Raw genomic sequence first — 23,147 nt, forward strand, 5'->3', positions numbered from 1 at the left:
ACATTGAAAAAAGAATCTTTCCAAATAAAAATAAATCTGTAGACCAACAACTTCACAAAAATGTAAATATTAGCACGTATTCTAACAGTCTCTCCTTAACTTAACTTTCTTTTCTAATGATAAAAGGCAATATCAATGAAATTTGTATTATATACCGTCACAAACCTCATGAAAGTCCAGCATTTTCTTTCCGTTGAGCGCTCCTCTAATAATATCGTCCTCTGAAGTGCATATTCCATCAGCCAGAATCAAAAACTTTAGGATCAGGATCAAAAGTTCCTCTCATACACACATCGTGATGATCACTCCGTGCCAATCCAAGTAGGCAATCCAGGCCATTTAAACTATTAGGAGATTGCTGCTGCTCGAGCTGGATCCGCACAAGTGCGTGAGTGCAACTTCAAGGCTGTGTCCGAAACCAGGAAAATGCTGCCTCCGGAAGCTGTATACAGAAGTAGGATGAAAATAAGGTGCTTTTCAAACTGTTTGGAGATCAATTTCCTTAAGAGATCCATTCATTCAAAACAGATGTCAGTGAAGCTATTAACTGATTAAGCAGCAAGGTAGCAAGTCAGCTGCCTATATTTTCAGATGCAGCCAAAGGTAAAAGTGCTTCACGTGTGCTATAAGTAAATGTCTTATTCACTATGCACTGTATGTACAATTGGTTTGATTCTTTTTTTTTTTTTTTTTTTTTTTTTTTTAGAAAATGTGATGCTAACATGGACATGGCATCCATGGTTGCTGGACTGTTGTATACACTGTTATTTCCTTCTTCCTAATATATTCACAACATGTGCAAATAAATTACTGAAATTTGATGTCTAAACTGAAATCCGCTATCAACCATTTAAAACACGATATCATTTTTTAGTTTTGTATGAAATTGAGGATATATATATATATATATATATATATATATATATTTATTACAATTTTATGTTTGTTATTTACTATATTAAATTGTGTGATATCGGCCACCTTGCTCTCTGGATATCAGCATCGGCAATTAATAAACCCATATCAGTCGACCACTAGTTTTCCACTAGTTTTCTCTTTCCCTCATCAGTGCTGTTCAGATTATTGTAGCTGTTTTGCCGTTTGAATTGGTTGAATTGCTTCAAAGTGCTTTAAAATCAAAAATTCTTATGTAGAATTCAAATGTGTTGCATGCTTCACGATATCGAGGGAAGCCCTATTTAATCGTTTATGTGAGCTGCTCTGCGCTATCCTGTAACCGGAGCTCGCAGCCCTATTGACAGGCACGCACAGATATAGCACAGCAAAACTTCAGGTTTCAATCACTCTGCGCACATCCGTGTCCCACATAAGAAACACATTTAGCACTTATAAAAGCAAGATGAATATCATAAGGTTGCTGCATCGACTGATGGAAATGCATATGGACGTGGCTGGCATGAGAATTTCAAAATAAAGGTGCATTTTGTTACATCCCTAATACCATTACTGTGAATAATGCTATTAGATCTTCAGAATGTTGTGCATTGGACTATTGGAGTGCTTCTGGCAAATTAAATGAATATAGCATTATTTTTTCTGATTTATATAACACAATGAATGACTGTGGCCAGATTTGCGTTTCTGCTATCATTTATGCACACATTGACATATTACACACAGCAGAGTAAAGGGAAATCTTTAAAGGGTTTAAAGACTCTCAAAGATTACTTATCTTGTGTCTCACTGTTGAATTACCTGATCATTTTAAAGTGTTGCTGAAAACAGAAAATGATTAAAAAAAAAAAAAAGACAAATTTTAGGCTTTTTTTTTGTTGGAATAGGTGGACAGAGTTTTAATGTAAATTCGAACATCTCTTTGAAAAAATTACTGCAGATAACGCTGGCTGTTGCGAATGAACTAATGCATGTTTGTCTATTGCATGCTTTTTTTACCAATAGGGCTGCAACTGACGATTATTTTGATTATTGTCTAATCAAACTATTATTAGAACAATTATTCGACTATTCAACGATTTATTGCAACGATTAATCATTAGCTCTTAACCGATTATTCAGCTTGTGCCCTGACTAAAAAGGTTGTATTAAACGTGCTTACTAACAATAAAGAGGACAAAATCATCTTTTAAAAATACCTCTAAATGACATTCACTGAATTAAAGGGAAAGAAATACTTTCTATTAAGTTTAATTCAGTAAAGAAATTCACTGCAAATAATCCTATTGTTATCAAGCGTTTTTTTTTTTTTTCATTTAAAATTGTCTAAAAATCCTTAAAACAAGATGCATTTATTTGAGAAGCAACATATAAGATATTTAGACTTGATTTAAGAGAATATTAAATATAAGTGTATTTTGTATATAAGTGTATTTTTTCACTTGTTCATACTTCTGTCAGTTCAGTAAAGACAAAATATACTTTATACACTATAAAAGATCTATTCTCTAAAAGCAAGTCTAAATATCTTATATGCTGATTCTCAGGTGAATGCATTTTTTTTTTTAAAGGATTTTTAGATATTTAAATATTATATTCAACATTCTCAGATAACATTTTTTTATTCTGCAGTATAGCTGCTAAAGTAAATGTACATTGTTTTAAAGGAGTTTTAGATATTATTTTTGGAAAACAAGCCAAAACAAAAACAAATCAAAAATTTATTTTGTTGCAGTGTAAATTGGGGCGAAGACTCTCTCATCTTTGGTTCACTTCAATCCATCTTTAACTCTCAAAAAAACAAACTCTCTCATATTAATAAAACTGTATTGCCAATTTTCTTCACGATAAGAAATGCACAGTGACACATGATATATTATGATTCAATAAGTCGCGAGCCATCACGTTATAATCTAGCTGCATTAAGCGTGCACGCTCGAGGGATGAGCGTCCCCGTGCCATAGTGTACATCAGCCGGGTGCAGTTTCAATCTCTCCCCCTCAGATCGGGACACGTCGCGCAACTCATAGAAGAGGCACTGACCGCGCAGAGGAATTACAGTTTCGGAGTTTGTAGTTATTTACATGACCTGCTCTCTTATTATTTGATCTTTAATAAAGCTATAACACATTAAATATAACTGCATTTAAGATGTAATGCCGGGGTGTTTCCTTTAAAGACGCTTGACACGCAAGTTTAAAAAAAAGCAGCAGCTCCAGCTCCGCTTATTTCACAACGAGTGTGCTTCTGTATTTACTTATTTTGTATTATTCCCTCATACTTTATGATCTACATCACCTGAAGCTGTTTGGAAAGTTTAGAGTGCATCTGGACTGTGAGCTGTTTTCCTCTCGTCAGTCAGGCGTGAACTGCAGTGCTGCTCTCGCACGTCATCATTAGACTTTAATTTGATCTCATGTTGCATTAAATGACATCAAACGACTATTCGACAATGAAAAATTGTGTCGACAATTTTGTATTGTCGACGTTGTCGATAATGTTGACTAATCATTTCAGCCCTATTTACCAGTGTAAACAACAGCAGAAGACCATGTTGGGTTCCACTTCTGTCAGCCAAGAAAAGCCTCAGCTTTCTGTTCTTGGCTGACAGAATTGAAACCCGACGTGGTCATCTGCTGTTGTAGCCTACCCGCCTCAAGGTTTGACTTGTTGTGCATTCTGAGATGCTATTCTGCTCACAACAATTGTACAGAGTGGTTATCTGGGTTACCGTAGCCTTTCTGTCAGCTTGAACCAGTCTGGCCATTCTCTATTGACCTTTCTCATCAACAAGGCATTTCCATCCAAAGATGGAATGTTCCAGCCGCTCACTGGATGTTTTTTGTGTTTGGCACCATTCTGAGTAAATTCTAGAGTGTTGTGCGTGAAAATCCCAGGAGATCAGCAGTTACAGAAATACTCAACCAGCCCGTCTGGCACCAACAATCATGCCACGGTTGAAATAACTGAGATCACATTTTTCCCCATTTTGATGGTTGGTGTGAACATTAACTGAAGCTCCTGACCCATATCTGCATGATTTTTTTTCTGTAACTGCTGATCTCCTGGGATTTTCACACACAACAGTCTCTAGAATTTAATCTGCTTTTGACCATGGGAGAGAGAGGAGGGAAAACCACTGTGTATCAGTGAGGTTTTTACTGGTCTGAGCATTTTTTATTTGTTGTAGGGAGTCAACAAATTCAACCCTCTTAGTGTCTGTATATAAAAAACAGTTTCCCTGTAAATATTAATTTGTTGTATTTTTCTTTTTTATATATAAATATATTCGCAGCCCTTACCACTGATCACAATAAAAGCATGTTTTTGTATTATTCATGCAAATTCTGTGCCTTCCTGTCACCTCTGCTTGACCCTGTCTGGGTCGCACTACGACACTAAGTCGCCAGCTCTCAGTTGAAAATTAATGTGATCAGGTTGCTTTTGCACTCGAAGTCGGGCCTGTGAACGGGCCTTAATTCAGTCTGTTAGAATTGTTTGTTGACATAGTGCTCCTTTTGTTATTTCTGCAAGCTTCATGAATCAGAGAGAAAAGTCAGAGGCAGTTGTTTAGTCTGTCACCCGTCTTTCATTCTTAATTGGTCGGGTGAACGGACAAAACAAAAGCATCAGTGCACGTTTCCAATTCAGTTTTCTGTGCGCAAGAGCTTCTCACAGAACGCACATGAAGAGTTTTCAGGAACAGTTTGTAAACTTTTGCTCAGTGGTAAAGACTCTGGCTACCACCCCTAGAGTTCGCTAGTTCGAATCCCAGGGCGTGCTGAGTGACTCCAGCCGGGTCTCCTAAGAAACCAAATTGGCCCAGTTGCTAGGGAGGGTAGAGTCACATGGGGTAACCTCCTTGTGATCGCTATAATGTGGTTCGCTCTCTGTGGGGCGTGTGGGTAGTTGTGCGTGGATGCCATGGTGGATGGCATGAAGCCTCCACACGCGCTATATCTCCGCGGTAACGCGCTCAACAAGCCACGTGATAAGATGCGCGGATTGACGTTATCAGATGCAGAGGCAGCTGAGATTCGACCTCCGCCACCCGGATTGAGGCGAGTCACTACGCCACCACGAGAACTTTGAGCACATTGGGAGTTGGGCATTCCAAATTGGGAGAAAAAGGGGAGGGAAAAAAAAAACAGTTTGCAAGAAATTTGTTTTGTAAATGAGTGCTGCAAATGATCTAAGACCAGATGTGCTCAGTTTAATTCTCTTTAAATTCTGCATTTCGCATCTTACTGTATACATGCTTTGCAAACTGGCTGGAAAAAATTGGCATTCACCAGCTTATTCTACCCTGTTTGTCGCATATTCCAGGAAAAAGCCACTGAACATGAGAATTAACCTTTAGTATAAAAAAAGATCACATTGTGATAAATATTGACCTCTGTTGCATTGTTCTAATAATAATGTTCACTTATCTCTTTGCATTTCTCATTTATTCCACTTGTATTGATTTTCAACTATTTTATGTTTTCATTTTAGATCTGATGAAGCTGAAAGGGGAAAGTCAACATCTGAATGAAGTGGAGGAGAAACATCAGTATCACAAACCTGATCATTTTATTAGTGCAGAAATGTCTGACAGTTGCTCACATACTAAAAGTACATTCTCACAAAAAAGAACTCCAAGAACAACAAACAAAAAATCTTTTATCTGCCCTCAGTGTGGAAAGAGTTTCCTACATAAAGGAAACCTTAATAGCCACATGAGAATTCACACTGAAGAGAAGCCTTTCACATGTCATCAGTGTGGAAAGAGTTTTAGACATAAAGGTCACCTTAATTTACACATAACAAATCATTCTGGAGAGAAGCCTTTCACGTGCAATCAGTGTGGAAAGAGTTTTCTACATAAAGGAAACCTTAATAGCCACATGAGAATTCACTCTGAAGAGAAGCCTTATACATGCCTTGAGTGTGGAAAGAGATTTAGACATAAAGGGAACCTTGATCTTCACATAAGAGTTCACACTGGAGAGAAGCCTTTCACATGCATCCAGTGTGGCAAAAGTTTCAAACAGAAAGGAAGCCTTAATTTACACACAAAAATTCACTCTGGAGAAAAGCCTTTTCCATGCCTCGAGTGTAGCAAGAGTTTCAGAAATAAATCAAACCTGAGAGCCCATATAAAATATCATTTAGGAGAGATATTACACCACTGTTCTCAGTGTGGCAAGAGTTTTTCACAGCTGTCCAGTTTAAAACAACACCAGGAAATACATACTGGTGTGAAAGCTCATGTGTGCTCAGAGTGTGGTAAAGCCTTTGTTCAAATCAACAACTTGAAACAGCACCAAAGAGTTCATAAAGGAGAAAAACCTTACAAGTGTTCACATTGTGAAAGTAGTTTTGCTCATCCAAGACTCCTGATAACACATGAAAAAGTGCATACTGGAGAGAAGACATATGACTGCACTCAATGTGGGAGGATTTTCAGCTCATCAAGTGCTCTACGGAGACATTTAAAGAAGAATTGCCCAAAGGTCGCACAGTGAGCAAACTTTATCTTGAGAATCTTTCCCTGCATTTCAAACAGGATAAATCTGCCTCCGAAAGGGACTTCGAATGTACAATCATGACGGCCATGTTTAAGGATCATTCCAAACCGAAGGGTCTTCAAAAATGAAGTTTCCGTGAAGTTCAATTGATGGACACTTCTCTGCCAAGCGGAACGGAACCATACATTGCGACATAAATCTGCAAGTGTAAAGTAAATTAAACCAGCTCCAACTGCAAACACACTCTGGTTCTATCTACAGTACCAAAACAGGTGACATCTGTAAGGTTTATATAAGCTTTTAACTATGTAATGAACTTTTTAAATACAGCTTACATTTCATCATAAGTCCTAAAACTTTTCAAGCATTTTTTATTTTTTATTTTTTGCTTTGCATTCTGCAAGTAGTCAAGTCAAAATATAAAACAAGCAAAAATATAAAAACAATAAAACAATGTAAAAGACAAAACAGTAATAAGTAAATACAGCAAATTAAACAGTATCAAAAGATAAGGTGTAAAAATAAGATTTAAGGGAAGATTTTAAAAAGCGGACATCACGTGAAAAGGGAGACCATTCCAGAGTTTGGGGGCAACAACAGAAAAGGCTTGATCACCATTTGTTTTACAACAGCAACAGCGGACAGATAGTAAAAGCTGGTTACAAGATCTGAGCATTCTGGTGGGAGAGTAAGGATAATGAAGTTCACTAATGTACTGTGGTGCAGGATCAAAGACGGCCTTATACACATGGATGAGAATTTTTAAAAATTCATTCTGAATTAAATGGGAAGCCAGTGAAGAGATGCATGTACAGGGGAAATATGATCTATCTTTTTCGTCCCCCGTTAAAAATCTAGCCGCAGCATTTTGCATAATCTGCAAACGAGACAAAGCAGTTTGAGGCAGGCCAATGTACAGAGAATTACAGTAGTCCAACCATGATGTAATAAGAGCATGGATCATAGTTTCAAAATCTTCACTAGAGAGAAACGTTTGAATTGATTTTGAAATGGACCCAAGATTTTTGACATGCTTATGTATGTTAGAGGAAAGGGGACCTAACCGGGCTTCAAGGGCAGTAGAGGGCCTTGAAGAGCCTAAAATAATAACTTTCATTTAACTGAAGAAAATTCGTTGTTATCCAGCATTTCCTCAAGACAATAAACTCTGGTGCATTTTTTTGGCTGTCGCCCGCAGTTTTTTCACACATTTAAATTTAAAAGCTCAGCATTCACAGATACTGTGGACTACTGTAATTGCAAAAAAATTGGTCTAATTTTTCAGATATCCCCACAAATAAAAAATAAAAAAGACTTAAATTATTCATAGATAATATTGCATGTGTTTATATTTTATGATGTTGTCCTAAATTTGTAAACAAACTCTACCTCAAGTCTTATTTCATTCCACTAGATGGTAGCAAGCACTAAACAATAGTTGTTTCTCTCACATTACATCACAGTTTACAGATCTGAAATGTAGGTGGCGCACTAACGCATTTTAATACTCAAAGATGTGCTCGTCCATTGACATTCATACTAAATTTCAGTTCATGCAACAACCTCGTTATTTTATTGGATATCTTGGCCTCTGAGTGGACTAGAAGCTCAACCTAAGTGTCATTAGAAAGCTGACATCCTTCCCTTTTTCAGTGAGATCTCTCTCTCTCTCTCTCTCTCTCTCTCTCTATCTTTCTTTCGCACACATTTGTGCTCAAAAGTTTGGATACACTGGCAGAAATTGTGATATTTTGGCATTGATTTTGAAAATATGACTGATCATGCAAAAAAACTGTCTTTTATTTAAGGATAGTGATCATATGAAGCCATTTATTATCACAGTTGTTTAGCTCCTTTTTAAATCATAATGATAACAGAAATCACCCAAATGGCCCTGATGAAAAGTTTACATACCCTTGAATGTTTGGCCTTGTTACAGACACACAAGGTGACACACACAGGTTTAAATGGCAATTAAAGGTTAATTTCCCACACCTGTGGCTTTTTAAATTGCAATTAGTGTCTGTGTATAAATAGTCAATGAGTTTGTTAGCTCTCACGTGGATGCACTGAGCAGGCTAGATACTGAGCCATGGGGAGCAGAAAAGAACTGTCAAAAGACCTGCGTAACAAGGTAATGGAACTTTATAAAGATGGGAAAGGATATAAAAAGATATCCAAAGCCTTGAAAATGCCAGTCAGTACTGTTCAATCACTTATTAAGAAGTGGAAAATTCTGGGATCTCTTGATACCAAGCCAAGGTCAGGTAGACCAAGAAAGATTTCAGCCACAACTGCCAGAAGAATTGTTCGGGATACAAAGAAAAACCCACAGGTAACCTCAGGAGAAATACAGACTGCTCTGGAAAAAGACGGTGTGGTTGTTTCAAGGAGCACAATACTTGTTGACCCCTCTCCAAACATAGCGCTTATGGTTGTGACCATAAAGCTCTATTTTGGTCTCGTCACTCCAAATTACAGTGTGCCAGAAGCTGTGAGGCGTGTCAAGGTGTTGTCGGGCATATTGTATCCAGGCTTTTTTGTGGCATTGGCGCAATAAAGGCTTCTTTCTGGCAACTCGACGATGCAGCTCATTTTTGTTCAAGTATCGTGGTATTGTGCTCCTTGAAACAACCACACCGTCTTTTTCCAGAGCAGCCTGTATTTCTCCTGAGGTTACCTGTGGGTTTTTCTTTGTTTCCTGAATGATTCTTCTGGCAGTTGTGGCTGAACTCTTTCTTGGTCTACCTGACCTTGGCTTGGTATCAAGAGATCCCTGAATTTTCCACTTCTTAATAAGTGATTGAACAGTACTGACTGGCATTTTCAAGGCTTTGGATATCTTTTTATATCCTTTCCCATCTTTATAAAGTTCCATTACCTTGTTACGCAGGTCTTTTGACAGTTCTTTTCTGCTCCCCATGGCTCAGTATCTAGCCTGCCCAGTGCATCCACGTGAGAGCTAACAAACTCATTGACTATTTATACACGGACACTAATTGCAATTTAAAAAGCCACAGGTGTGGGAAATTAACCTTTAATTGAAATTAAGTACCATTTTATCATGAATAAACAATGACATTTTTCTGGTGATTTGTTTAGCATGCTTTTCCTGCAGGATGGCATATTTTGTTCTGACATCTAAGATATAACATTGGATTATTCAGTCAAGCAACCTCACAGACAAGTAAAAAATGGCTCATGTTTTAGAAAATGCCTAAGGTAAAAGCAGATAAGTTTTTAACTATTTGGGGCTTACAGCAGCAGTAATAAAAGAGGCGAATAAAAGAGACATTTGTATTTGATGACTTATAGAAATCATTTTCACTTTGCAGTTCTTTTGAAAAACTTTCGAAGTGTGGTATTAGGGCAACAAAATAAACTGTACAGTCGTATTCCTGAGAATGAGAGCTTTCATTTGATATATTACTTATCCATTTAGGTGCTATGTGAAAAACTTTTATTTTTATATAAAGATTTCTACCCCATTACCGGGAGCATTAATTTGAGCCGCAATTATTTGTGGCTTTATTTAGTTATTTTATGTAACAAATGCAGAGCAGGAAAAGTTATGGTTATCTCTGGAAAGTTTTCAAATGAAACCTCATATGCTTGACTTACTGTAAGTATACAGGGACTTTAAGGTTTTAAGCGTAAAATTTTTTCACATTATAGTGCCCCCTTTTGGACTCGCCAGCAGGTCCATAGAGTTTAAGGGGTGAAAGAGAGTCTCAAAAGGGCAGCTACTCTCTGGCCTAACTAGTAGATCAAATTGGGATTCTTCACCATAGCGTTGATATGAAATGTTATATTTCTGAAAAATGGAACACGGGGAGCATATATTGGGAAAACAATAAAGGACCCAAAATGGATCTCTGAGGGACACCACAAAATAAAGGGCAGACGAAGAGGAAAAGTTCTCTGTTTACTGTGAAAGTCCTTTCTCTCAGGTAAGAGGCAAACTACTGCAGAGCCAGACCCTGGGTGCCAACCACACACTCTAGGCCAGTGGTTCCCAACCGTGTTCCTGGAGGCCACCCAACACTGCACATTTTGTGTATCTCCCTTTTCTGACACACCCAATTCAGGTCTTAGAGTCTCCACTAACGAGCTGATGAGTTGAATCAGGTGTGTTTGATTAGGGAGATATCCAAAATGAGTAGTGTTGGGGGTCCTCCAGGAACAGGGTTGGGAACCACTGCTCTAGGTGATCCAAGAGAATTCAGTGGTCAAGAATTCACAGCACAGCACATGAACCAGAGTCAAGTGAAAGTTCCCTCTCGATACATTTCACTAGACATTGCTGTAAGCACTATGGGGAAGTCCTTCTAGACGACCTTGTTGAAACCCTTATTCAATCATGCCAATCCTCTGATTGGCAATGGTGTCTGAGCCCTGCCCCTTCAGGCGCACAGTTGGGCCTATAAAAGTGGGTGCTCAGTCACCATTTCTTCAGAATTTTCTTCCATCAAGACTGCAAACTTTGTCTTGGAACCATTTCTGCTTCGCTGTCGAAATACACTTACAGCAGACGGAACTTCTCAGCAAGATGCGAACAGGACAATTCGTTGCCTGTGCTTAGTGCCTGCACCGAGAGGCTTTCCGCTCCTATCTGTGTTCTGGTAAAGAGTTCTTCACATCACTGTCGAAGACGCTCTTGGTGAACGGGTTCTTCACTTGAGATGCTTGTCATTGATCATGTGCTCCAGCTGGAGTTACTGTATCCTTTTTATTCATACAGTATTAACATTAAAGAGCTGCTTGTGTGATACGCGTCTTTTAAAGATGTCGTTCCGCAAGTGTTTCTTATGCAAACAGAAAATCTCGCCACCTGATGAGCATAAGAGCTGTGTTCACTGCCTGGGCCACGCCCACGCACGAGCAGCTCTCATGGAGACAGACTGCCCTCACTGCTAGGGCATGAATCTCCAGACGTTGCACTCTAGGATTGACCTCATTCTGAGGGAAGATCAAGCCTCTCGTGCATTCCCACTCACCTATTCTATGTTAAGTCCCAAGGGACCACATGAGGAGGCACAGTGGGGTAGTGAGGTTGAGCTGGAAGAATTAGAGGATCTTGTGCCGGCGCAAGCCCCCCGTACTTCCGATCTAACGTCCTTGCCTGTGCAATATGCATGAGATGAGTGCCGGCCTTCTGTTGGAGTGCACGGCCTCATTACGTTTGGCAGCTCTGACGATGGGGATGATGCTGTCACTCGTTGCTTCAGGTGAGTAGTTCATGACGATGTTGCCGTCTCTTCCCCCAGCGAAGGTGAAGAACGTGCACATGCTACAGACAAGGAGCTTCTTCGCATTCTCTCGAGAACGGTTGAAGAGAAATACCTGGCATGCGCCTTACTCTTCACGCATTCAGGTCAGAGGTGCTGCTGACCTCACTAAAGTGGACTACGCTGATGAAAAAGGCTACTCGAAGCTTCCCCCGGTGGAACAGACGATCGCAGCTCACCTCTGCCATAATACTGCCATGGGATGGAAATCCTGCCCCACCCACCCCTCCAAGTAGTGTCGACTGATGTCCGCACTGGCTGGAAGAGCTTATACAGTAGTGGGCCAAGCTGGTTCAGCACTCCACAACGTGTCGGTGCTCCAGGTTTTTCAAGCAAAGCTCCTTAAAGTTAATGAGCAAGGCTCCGATCCAGAGCTGTTCAAAGAGCTTCGCACTGAAAGTACTCAGTGAAAGTATTACTGAGCCATCAGTGAAGCCACGCAAACCATGGTCTAAGTGTAAGTACCCGCTGTCTCAGCGCGAAAAGCGCGCAGACGGGAAAATACAGAGCCGAAGAAGGCTCGATTCGAGTCACACAGTGTTTCTCCCCTATTCCCCAATAGTGTTCATTGGGAAAGGGACGTTGTTCAAAATGTTGCCTCTGTGTGTATTACTCAAACAGATATTGTTCTCGCAAAAGAGAAAAAAGCACCCTTTGTACAAACACGCAACACACACATTCTCAGAAATAGGCCATTTCCTCTTTACGTATCATTCACCCTACACATTATGCTCAACCGTTTCCCTGTGGTGAGAGGCGCCCTATCTCCAATAGCGAGCGAATCAATAAGCCTGCTGTCCCGCTGCACGAACGCGTTGCAAGACCTCACGGGCATGTCAGACTGGGTGTTAAAAACAATTGAGCACGGTTGTACAGTTCAGTTTGTATGCCAGCCAACTCGCTTCATCTGCGTTCTGCAATCTGTGGTCCAACCACAGGATGCACCGGTGTTGCGCGCAGAGATTCACAGTCTCGTCGCAAAAAACACGATATGAGACTGTTCCAGTCTACAACACACACAGCGGGCTTTACAGCCATTATTTTCTCGTTCCAAAGAAAGATGGCAGGCTTCGGCCCATTCTAGATCCAAGACGCTTGAATAGCATGCTCGCGAAGTGCCCATTCAAAATGTTAACTCAGAAACCAATCTTATCGCATATCCATCCCCAGGACTGGTTTGCATCAATAGATCTGAAGGATGCATACTTTCATGTACCAATTGTACTGCGTCACAGGCGGTTTTTGAGATTCGCGTTCAAAGTCCTTCCTTATGGTCTGTCTTTGGCTCCCCACACGTTCATGAAATGTATCGATGCGGCACTCGCTCCATTGAAAATGAACAATGAGCGTGTTTTGAATTACCTTGATGATAGGTTATTACTAGCCAAATCAGAGGAACCACTGAGGGAACACAGAGACTTGCTGCTTTGCCATCTGAAAAATCTTGGTCTGAGGGTACGTTTACACAACAACGATGTACTAAAAACTGAAACGTTTTTCCTTTGCGTTTTTGAAAAGTTTCGCGTACAGACGACAATGTCGTCAAAACAATCCCCTTTCACGCGGATCCGCGAAAATGACTAAAAATGCTGTATTATGCATGCCAGGCCAGTAGTTGGCGATGTCACTTTGTAAAGAAACATTACGCGCCTGCGCACATAAGCATTCTACCACAGAGCGGTGAATACAAACAATGAAGATGGCAAAAGCATCGAGCAGTTTTGTCTGGACGAACGGTGAGGTTGCTTTATTACTATTACTTTGCTGGAGAAGTGTCAATAAACTCAAAATCTTGAGCAGCACAAACACAGTCCTGTAGTCCGCCATTGCAGTTTTGAATGTCTCGCGCATTGTTTTGAAGTACTCGCGCACATGCCTATAGACTGAACTCTCAAGATTATTCAGTAAACTCTGCTCATTTTTACCATCACTTCGTCTCCTGCCTTCTTCTGTATTCCCCCTGCTGACTCTTGGGCTGGTAGGAGAGTAAGTTAACATAACAAGCTGCTGATGTTGACTGGTTTTGGATATCTGACAGAAATCTGATATATGGATATCTTCTGACGGAGAGAGAGGTCTTGTGTACACTGGATCTAACATGCATTTTCACTGCCTCATGTTTTCATATTCTAAGCATATCATTGAATACTGTACATGGCATCATATCTCTGTCTATAGGCTATATACATAAGCGGTGGGCGAATGAATTGCAGGGTAAAGATACATCAAATAAAATTAATAAATAAATAACATTTTAAAATACAAATACATTTTTCCCATCTGAATCCATACATTAATTTCAAGATTTTCAAATTGCAGGTTCTGCCTACTGTACAATGTTCACATTCCATACAAAACACTCCAAATGAATAAATTGTTGATTATTGTTATTTGCACAGACACCAGTATTCATATTGATAATTATACATCTCAAATTGAAGCCTATCAATCCACAATCATTTATATAACATGTAATACGCGTGCGCATGACGTCATCGTCTTCACAAATTCGCTTTTGTATGTTTGCACAGAGACGATAAAGACATCGTTTTCAAAAACGTGCACTTTGAAACCCGTTTTCAAAAGTTTGCGTTTTCAGGCCCCAAAACGCCATTGTCGTGTAAACGAACAGCCAAATGCATACAAAATATTCCGTTTTTAGTTGAAAATGTTGTCGTGTAAACGGCCCCTGAATGTCAACTGGGCAAAAAGCACACTTTTTCCCAGCCAGCAAATCTCCCTTTTAGGGGTTCATCTCGAGTGCACCTCATGAACGAGCGCATACAGACCATTCTTAGGTACCTGTCTCGGTTCAAACTGGGGAAAACATTGCCACTGAAGTCATTTCAGAGAATGCTGGGTTTTATGCAGCATCCGTAACATTAGGTCTGTTACACACGAAACCTCTCCAGTACTGGCTCAAGTGACATGCTCCACATTATGCCTGGAGCCTCGGGTGCATCGCGGTTACTAGCTACTGTCTGGCTGCTCTAGCACCATGGACAGCACTGACCTTCTACCAACAGGGTGTTATGCTGGGTCAAATTTTCAGAAGAAAAGTGGTGACCACAGATGCATCCAACACAGGTTGGGGTGCGGTGTGCGATGGACACCTGACTTTTGGCACCTGGACAGGTGCGAAACGGGTGTGGCATATCAACAGCCTAGAACTACTGGCTGTCTTTTAGCTTTGAGAGCTTTTCATTCTAACATTGTGAATCACCACATTCTGATTCATTCGGACAACACAACAGTAGTGACATACATAAATCGCCAGGGCGGACTCCGATTGCCACAATTAATGAGCATGAGAGCAGCTTCTCCAATGGAGCGGGCACCATCTACTCTTTTTGTGTGCATCACATGTTCTGGGCCATCTGAAATTTGGATTGCGGATCTGTTGGCATGCCAGGGAGCATTACCAGGGGAATGGAGACTTCACCCTCAGACAGTGATGAGGATTTGGGAAATATTCAGCAAAGCAGAAGTTGACATTCGCCTCTGTGGAGAACGCCCACTCTCCCCTTTGGTACTCCATGTCCCAAGCCCCGCTGGGCATGGATGCGCTGGCTCACAAATGACTGGCGAAATGCAAGTATGCATTTCCCCTGGTGCACCTCCTTCATTCTGTCATCAGCAAAATCCGAGTGGACATGGAAACAGTTCTGTTAATTGTGCTGAAATGGCCCAATCAGTCCTGGTTTCTGGAGATGACAGAAATACTAGACAGCCCTCCATGGGAAACACCACTGAGGAGAGATCTTCTCTCTCAAGCACAAAGCACGATTTGGCATCCCCGTCCAGAGCTGTGGAATCTACACGTGTGGCCTGTGGACAAAGGACAACGGACAAGCCAGAATTGGCTCAGTTGGTGATGAACACCATTATACAGGCTAGAGCACCATCCACAAGATGCTTTTATGCACTTTAATGGTGCGTCTTTGCAAATTGGTGCTCTTTGCTTGGTAAAGACCCGGTGAATTGCCCCATAGCTGAGATTTTAACATTCCTTCAGGAGTGGCTGGTTGCTGGTCTCACCCCAACAACACTCAAGGTTTATGTAGCAACTATCTCATCATACCATGCCCTGTAGGTTGGCTCATCGATAGGCAAACATAATATAGTCATAAAGTTCCTTAGGGGAGCAAGGCATTTGAACCCCTTCGCCCTGCTATGGTGCTGACTTGGGACTTAAATTTGGTGCAGAAAGCACTCGCAAACTCTCCATCAGAGCCACTGGAATCTGTTGAGCTGCGGGTGCTTTCCTTAAAGAATGCACTCCTATTGTTTTTGGCCTCATTTAATGGGTGGGTGACATGCAGGCGTTGTCAACTGAAAGCTTGTGCCTGGAGTTTGGTCCAGATCTGTCAAAAGCCACCATTAAACCTAAGAAAGGCTAAGTGCCTAAGTTTTTATAAATGTACTACAGAGCTCAGGTTGTTTGTTTGCAAGCCTTCTTTCCCCCACCATTTAATTCAGATGAAGATAAATCTATGCATATGCTATTTCCGGTGAGGGCATTGCATACAAATGTTGAACGCACCCATCAGTTTAGGCTGTCAGATCAGCTCTTTATTTGTTATGGAGGATGCACAAAAGTCCGTCTCCGAACAAAGGCTCTCTCACTGGACCATTGATGCTATCGCCTTTGCTTATGATTCACGGGGCACGAATTGCCCTATTGAAGTCAAAGTGCATTCAACCAGAGTCATGGCCTTTTCATGGGCATGGACAAATGGTGTGTCCTTACAGGACATATGTTTGGCAGTAGGATGGTCCTCACAAAACACGTTTGTGAGATTTTATAACCTGGACGTTCACAAGTTATCTCTGTATAGAGCACTTTTTACATTTAAGCGGGTGAGCCCCTGCCCTTATTATGGGTGACTGGGTGCCTGCTTATACACTATATGGCCAAAAGTTTGTGGACACGATATGTGCTTGATGAACATTTGATTTCAAAACCTTAGGCATCAATTTTCCCCTTTGCTGTAATAACAGCTTCCACTCTTTTGGGAAGGCTTTCCACTATACTGTATGTAGTAACATGGCTGCAGGGATTTGCTCTCATTCAGACAGGCTATCAGTGAGGTCAGGAACTGATGTTGGTCGATGGGGCCTGACTTACAGTTGCTGTTCCAGTTCACCCCAAAAGTGATCAGTGGGGTTCAGGTCTGGGCTTTGTGCAGGCCAGTCAATTTCTTCCATGCCAGACACAGTAAGCCATTTCTTTATGGATCTCACTTTGTTCACAGGGGCATTGTCATGCTGGAACAGAAAAGGGCTATACACAAACAGTTGCCACAAATTTGGAAGCACACAAAGCCCAAGCCATTACATAAAGAAACATTAAGATTTTTCTTTACTGGATTTAATGGAGTAACCAAATTCATTAATTAGAAGGGGGTGTCCACAAACTTTTGGCCATATAGTGTATATGCCAACCAGAGCAGGTGAGCGAAGCGGAGAGGTGTGACACTCCGCTCAATAACCCGCTCCATGCACGTGCGCTCCGCTCAGCCGCTCACGGCCCAAGCGGACTCTCCGCTCAAGTACCGCTCGCGCTCACTGGTAAAAAAACATTTGCTCAAATCCCGCTCTGACATTACATTTCTCTGTAGTATACTTGGTTCCAAGCACGCACACAGGGGGTAGCTACAGTGGCCCAAGCAACTGCCCCTTTGACCACATGGGCTGAGGTGCCCCTCTGGATGAAATATAGATTATAGACCAACATTTATTAAATTATCAAATGATTAGTAATGTACACATCTGAAATTATGTGATTTTGTATTGTTGTGTTTTTGTATATAAAATCTCGCTGTTTATTTTGGACTGGTTTACAACTGCTGTTAAATAATCGGGTAAACCAGACCTTCATTATCATTTGCAATTAGTCAAATATTTCTCTGTTAGCACATATGTCATCAACATCTTCAAATAATACCTTAAAAAATTTCTGTTCTAAATTACCATTATTTACTTTAAACAAGTTATCAAACATGCCTCTACAAGTGATAAAACATATGTGTTGCACGGAAACTCGCATACACGCAAATTAGCAATTTTCAGTTTAAACTGGACCCGAGTGATACAACCGACCCAGAAAAACACAATCTTTTCAACTTTAAAGTTTGTTCGAGTGGTTTATGGCAATAATGAAAAGATGGACTGGTACCTGGAAAAATATTGCAGGTAAAAGTGAAATTCATAATTGTTCTTCAGTTGATTATACTGTAGATTTGATAAATGAATAGGTTTCTGATTTAATGCTATCACACTTTGGGTCTGTAAAATAAAATGAGCAATTTATCATCCTAATTTTGTGTTCAGTTTTAAAGGGTTTATTAAGTTATCCAGAAAAGAGCAGTGAATGTTTTTCTCTTTTTCAGTGTTGCTGCTTTATTAATATTCCCTACAGTTTTATATGAATCATATGCAATCTAAAGGACTGTGGTTATTTATATAATGATTATTATAGTAGTAGATATCATGTGCCCCTTTTGTTTTTCCTTGATATTTTTAAAGCAGCATAAAGTGAATCTGGACTTTATATGCATCAAAAGATCATGTGTTGTGCATGTGCTCTTTATATGTACAGCAAGGTTTAACTGTGGATTTAACAAATAACAAATATTTGTCCTGCATAAAGCGAGATTTTGTCCTATATATGTATATATATATATATATATATATTAGATTAAATGTTTTCATGTTTAATGATCCCAAAACAAATAAAAAATATTTAATTCAAAATTACACTGCCTTCGTTTAAGAAGTTTTTTTCTAATATTCAATCATTTACAGATTTTTTTTCTCTGTGCATGAATGCAGCAAGCGATGTCGGAAGAGGATATCCGCGAGCACTAATCTAGAATCTTTTTTTTTTACGTTTCACTTCTCGTTAAGGTGTGGATTTGGCTTTGGGAAACTGACCAGCAGTTTTGTGCCACTTTATCCCAGAGCAGAAATCGAAAGCAACAGGTGGTCGATTAAGTGAGATAATTCCACTATGAAATTCTCTATGCGAGAGCGGAAATCTTTACTAATCAAATGCTCAATTGTACAATGGAGGCATGAAAGCAAAATACTCGGCCTGCAAATTAGGACACTGCATGATCATACATGTTTATTGGTTTTGATGCAGGGATTTGTTTGTGTGTGTTCACTGAGATTCAAGGAAAAATGCTTTGCCAATATACAGTATTATTAATCTTACATATTCAATTGAGGGTGCTCTAACATTCGCAACCCCGCAGAACCGGGCTCACATCTAGCTGGCAGCTGCACTAACATGATGGCAAAACAACAAGATACATTACTTATCTATTAATTTATTATCGAATAGTAGTGTAGTCCACTAGCTCACCTTTTGCTGCACTACCATGTTCGCGTAGCACATCCTCATGCTTTCTGGCAATGTGACGCGTACGATTCCAAAATAAATATTTGCTAATTCTCACGGACTCTCCACACTCCCTTTCGATTTCCTCATTCTTAACTTTGATTTATACTTTGCATTTATTTAGGTTATAAGGGTTGCAACTTCACTAAAACAATGTTATGGAGCTCTAACATCAGGCCTATAGCTCATTTTGCAGATTGCTAAACCAGGATATCATGAAGCGCATTCTGGGTTGAGCGAGCGGCACTGAGCGGCCTGAGCGAGCAGAGGAGTCTTCAAAAAGGCGCTCTCTGCTCAGGTGAAATTATAACCGCTCCGCTCAACGCTCCTCTCCACTCACATGCACTGATGCCAACTGCACGTCTAAAGAGTCAGGGCTCAGACACCATTGCCAATCAGAGGATTGGAGTGATTGAATAAGGGTTTCAACAAGGTCGTCTAAAAGGACTTCCCCATAGTGCTTACAGCAATGTCTTGTTCCCTTCAACCGAGGTTACATGTGTAACCGGAGACTATATCATTAGTGACCTTCAACGGAGCAGTTTCAGTACTATGTAAGGATCTAGAACTGGACTGTAACATGTTTAAGATATTAAATGAATTCAAATAAGAATAAATAAATGACTCTCACCAGGACCTTTGGAATGAAAGGCCATTTGGAAATAGGCCTGTAATTTTTATGTATAGCTGGATCTAGATGTTTTTTTTTTTATTTTATTTATTTTTTTAAGCAAAGTCAGCACAATTGCATGCTTAAAGCTGGCTGTTACTCCATTAGCTAAAGAGCTATTGATAATGGCAGTCATATTAGTACTTACAGTTGCAAAGACATCTTTGAAAATACGTGAAAAAAGAACATCCGTCTTGCACCTTGAGCACTTCATCTTTGAGATTAAATCAGCTAGCTTGACAAAAAAAAAACAGGTTGAAATTGTGTTAAACAGCTGAGAGGGGGTGATACCTATTACCTGCAAATTATAAAATTTCAAAGGCGAAATGATATGAACATTATCTGAAGCTCCTGACCCGTATCTGCTTGATTTTATGACTGCAGTGATGCCACACGATTGGCTGATTTGATAATCGCAGGGATGATTGTTGGTGCCAGATGGGCTGGTTTGAGTATTTCTGTAACTGCTGATCTCCTGGGATTTTCACACACAACAGTCTCTAGAATTTACTCTGAATGGTGGCAAAAAGAAAAAACATCCAGTGAGCGGCAGTTCTGCAGACGGAAGTGCCTTGTTTATGAGAGAGGTCAACAGAGAATGGCCAGACTGGTTCGAACTGACAAAGTCTACGGTGACTCAGATAACCGCTCTGTACAATTGTGGTGAGAAGAATATCATCTGAGAATGCTATTCTGAGATGTGGGTTTGCACTGTTTTGGTGGCATGAGGGGGACCTACACAATGTTAGGCAGGTGGTTTTAATGTTGTGGCTGATCTCTGTGTGTGTGTGTGTGTGTGTATATATATATATATATATATATATATGAGAGAGAGAGAGATATAGATAGATAGATTATACTGTGTCATGGTCCTGTCAGTCTGGGTTTTTATGTGACAGGACTGTGGCATCATCGTCCCATTATCTGTCTTGTTTCATTGTCTGTCTTTGTGTGAGCGTGCGGTTTTGGATGAATTCCCTGCCATGCGCTGTTCAGTCAGTCTTGTTTCATGTCCGGAGCATGATGTCTGGATCCTAACTTCCTAAATTATTATTATTTTTTATTTTTTTGGTTCCTGGGTAGTAAGTGTTATTTCCTAATTGCTTATGCCTCAAAAGTATAGACAATGGCTATTATTCCCCACAAACTTTGCTTTTGTGACCAGGACAGTGGCATTTTGAAATGTACAGATTTTCCAGAACATTCCAGATAGATTCAGAACTTGGAGTAACTACTAGAACTTTCTAGAACTTTTCAGTAATATAAATAGTAGTATAAATACAGGGGCCTTAAGCCCACCAGTTCAGTTTAGTTCCAGCTGCCTAAGTGGATACATACCTGCATTTCTCTGAGATGGCATCAAGAGGCTGCAAGCATCCGGCAGATGCATTTTGCTATGTTTGCAGCCAATTTATCAAGACAAGAATGAAAAAGTACTCTGTGGAAGCATTTGCTAAGATGTGTGAGGCCTACAAGACATATTTCGGCATGCCTGTCGGGGATCAAGGCAAACCCAGGGCACTTCATTTCACCTGCGAGCACTGCAAAAAAAAAAAAAAACTCTGGAAGGTAAGATGGACAATTGTTGCTCGGAATATTATGTTATAAAATTTGTTAATTTTTAAAATTGTAAAAGTTTTAATTTTCAAATGTGTTTTTTTGGGATGCCTTGGGGACAGCAGGGACACCAAGGCGCACTACCACAGGCAGGACTGGCCACAGCGGACCGAGTTCTCTGTGGGGAGGAACAACGTCAAGTTGGAGCCACTGGTTGTCCCCCGAAAGGTGCCGATAGCACCACTGCACATCAAATTGGGCCTTATGAAACAATTTGTCAGAGCTCTGGATAAGGAGTCGGCAGCCTTCAAGTACCTTAAAGACTTCTGCCCTAAGCTGTCTGAGGCAAAGGTCAAAGCCGGTGTCTTCGTCAGACCACAGATAAAGAAGATCCTGGAGTGCAATGAATTCCCCAAGAAGCTCACTAGTAAGGAGAAAGCGGCTTGGAACAGTTTTGTCGTAGTGGTTCGGGGCTTCCTGGGCAATCACAAGGCTGAAAGCTCCGTGGAGCTGGTTGAGACTCTGGTGAAGAACTACGGCACAATGGGCTGTAGGATGTCCCTCAAAGTCCATATCCTTGATGCTCATCTTGATAAATTCAAGGAGAACATGGGAGCGTACTCGGAGGAGCAAGGCGAGCGCTTCCATCAGGATATACTAGACTTTGAACGCCGCTACCAAGGACAGTATAACAAGAACATGATGGGAGACTACATTTGGGAGCTGATTTGTGAAAGTGATTTACAGTATAATCGTAAATCTCGGAAAACTACTCACTTCTAAATCTTCTGTAGTCATTTTTGTATTACTTTAGTATAAATACAGGTTAATTTGGATTTGTATGTTTTTCTGACTTTATGTGAACGAAAAGACACAAATTTGCCCGTTTTCTCATTGAAAATAGGTACATTTCAAAATATCACTGTACTGGTCACAAAAGCAAAGTTTGTGGGGAATAATAGCCATTTTCTATACTTTTGAGGCATTAGGAAATTAGGAAGTAACACTTACTACCCAGGAACAAAAATGTTGTTTCATAGTGTAATATGAATGAATATAAACCTGAGTACATGGATGTGAATATGATTGCATAACTGGTTATAATCGATTTCAAGCATAATATCAATAAGCAAAATATAAAATATAGAAAATACTCTAGCCACATTTCCTTAAAAGTTAAAGGAAAAGGGCTGTAGCCTGCAAGTCTTTTTTTTTTTTTTTTTGGTTTCAGTATAATCACTGGTCACTTTAAAGCTCAGCAGTGATAGTCCTGTGTTGTTTTCTAAATCCAGACCGGATATACATTTGAGAAAACTACATTAAATATCACTCTCGAAAATATGTTGGAATATGTCATTTATCATTTTAAAGTGCACATCTTTGCATCACTGAAGATCTGGTCAGAGTGTCAGTAGAGTGTCATTTGTGCAGGATGTAGTCTGCTATGTACAGTAAGTAGCGGTAATGATATTAAGAGTAAACAGCCATTAACCAAGAAGAAGAATCTCCGACGCATGTTGTGACGTCATAAGCGCTGCGACACGACTGAATCTTCAGTCTGTTGAGAAACTTTTGTGGATAAAATCAGTTTCCTCCTCTTGTTCGTTGGTGCTTAATTTATCTGTAAAACCCAAGTTAAGAAACATTGTTTTTCATGTGGATTCCGCTTGTTTACGGAGGTTTTACTGAGCTATATGAACAAATTAAAGAAGATATGTTGCTGTAAGTAATTAAATTGGTGGGTTTCACCCCTTCTTTTATTTTCATTTGCCCCCGTATCAGACGGGTTAAGTGCATGTGAC

General features: G+C 40.2%; 1 protein-coding gene across 4 annotated transcripts in view; it reads left to right on the forward strand.

Moving 5' to 3' along the window:
* LOC127442887 (gastrula zinc finger protein XlCGF57.1-like) overlaps positions 1-23,147 on the forward strand; it is a 119,159-nt gene that overhangs the window by 15,931 nt on the left and 80,081 nt on the right. For 2 of the 4 annotated variants that reach the window (XR_007897543.1, XM_051701191.1), the window contains exon 1: positions 22,879-23,067. The exons of 1 other annotated variant lie outside the window; for it this stretch is intronic. The gene's annotated coding sequence lies outside the window, so the exon portion shown is untranslated. Of the gene's footprint in view, positions 1-22,878; positions 23,084-23,147 lie in introns of those variants that run through there. One more of the 4 variants, XM_051701195.1, reaches the window with a different exon arrangement.

The sequence above is a fragment of the Myxocyprinus asiaticus genome, chromosome 6 (genome assembly GCF_019703515.2).
Source record: "Myxocyprinus asiaticus isolate MX2 ecotype Aquarium Trade chromosome 6, UBuf_Myxa_2, whole genome shotgun sequence".
NCBI lineage: Eukaryota > Metazoa > Chordata > Actinopteri > Cypriniformes > Catostomidae > Myxocyprinus > Myxocyprinus asiaticus.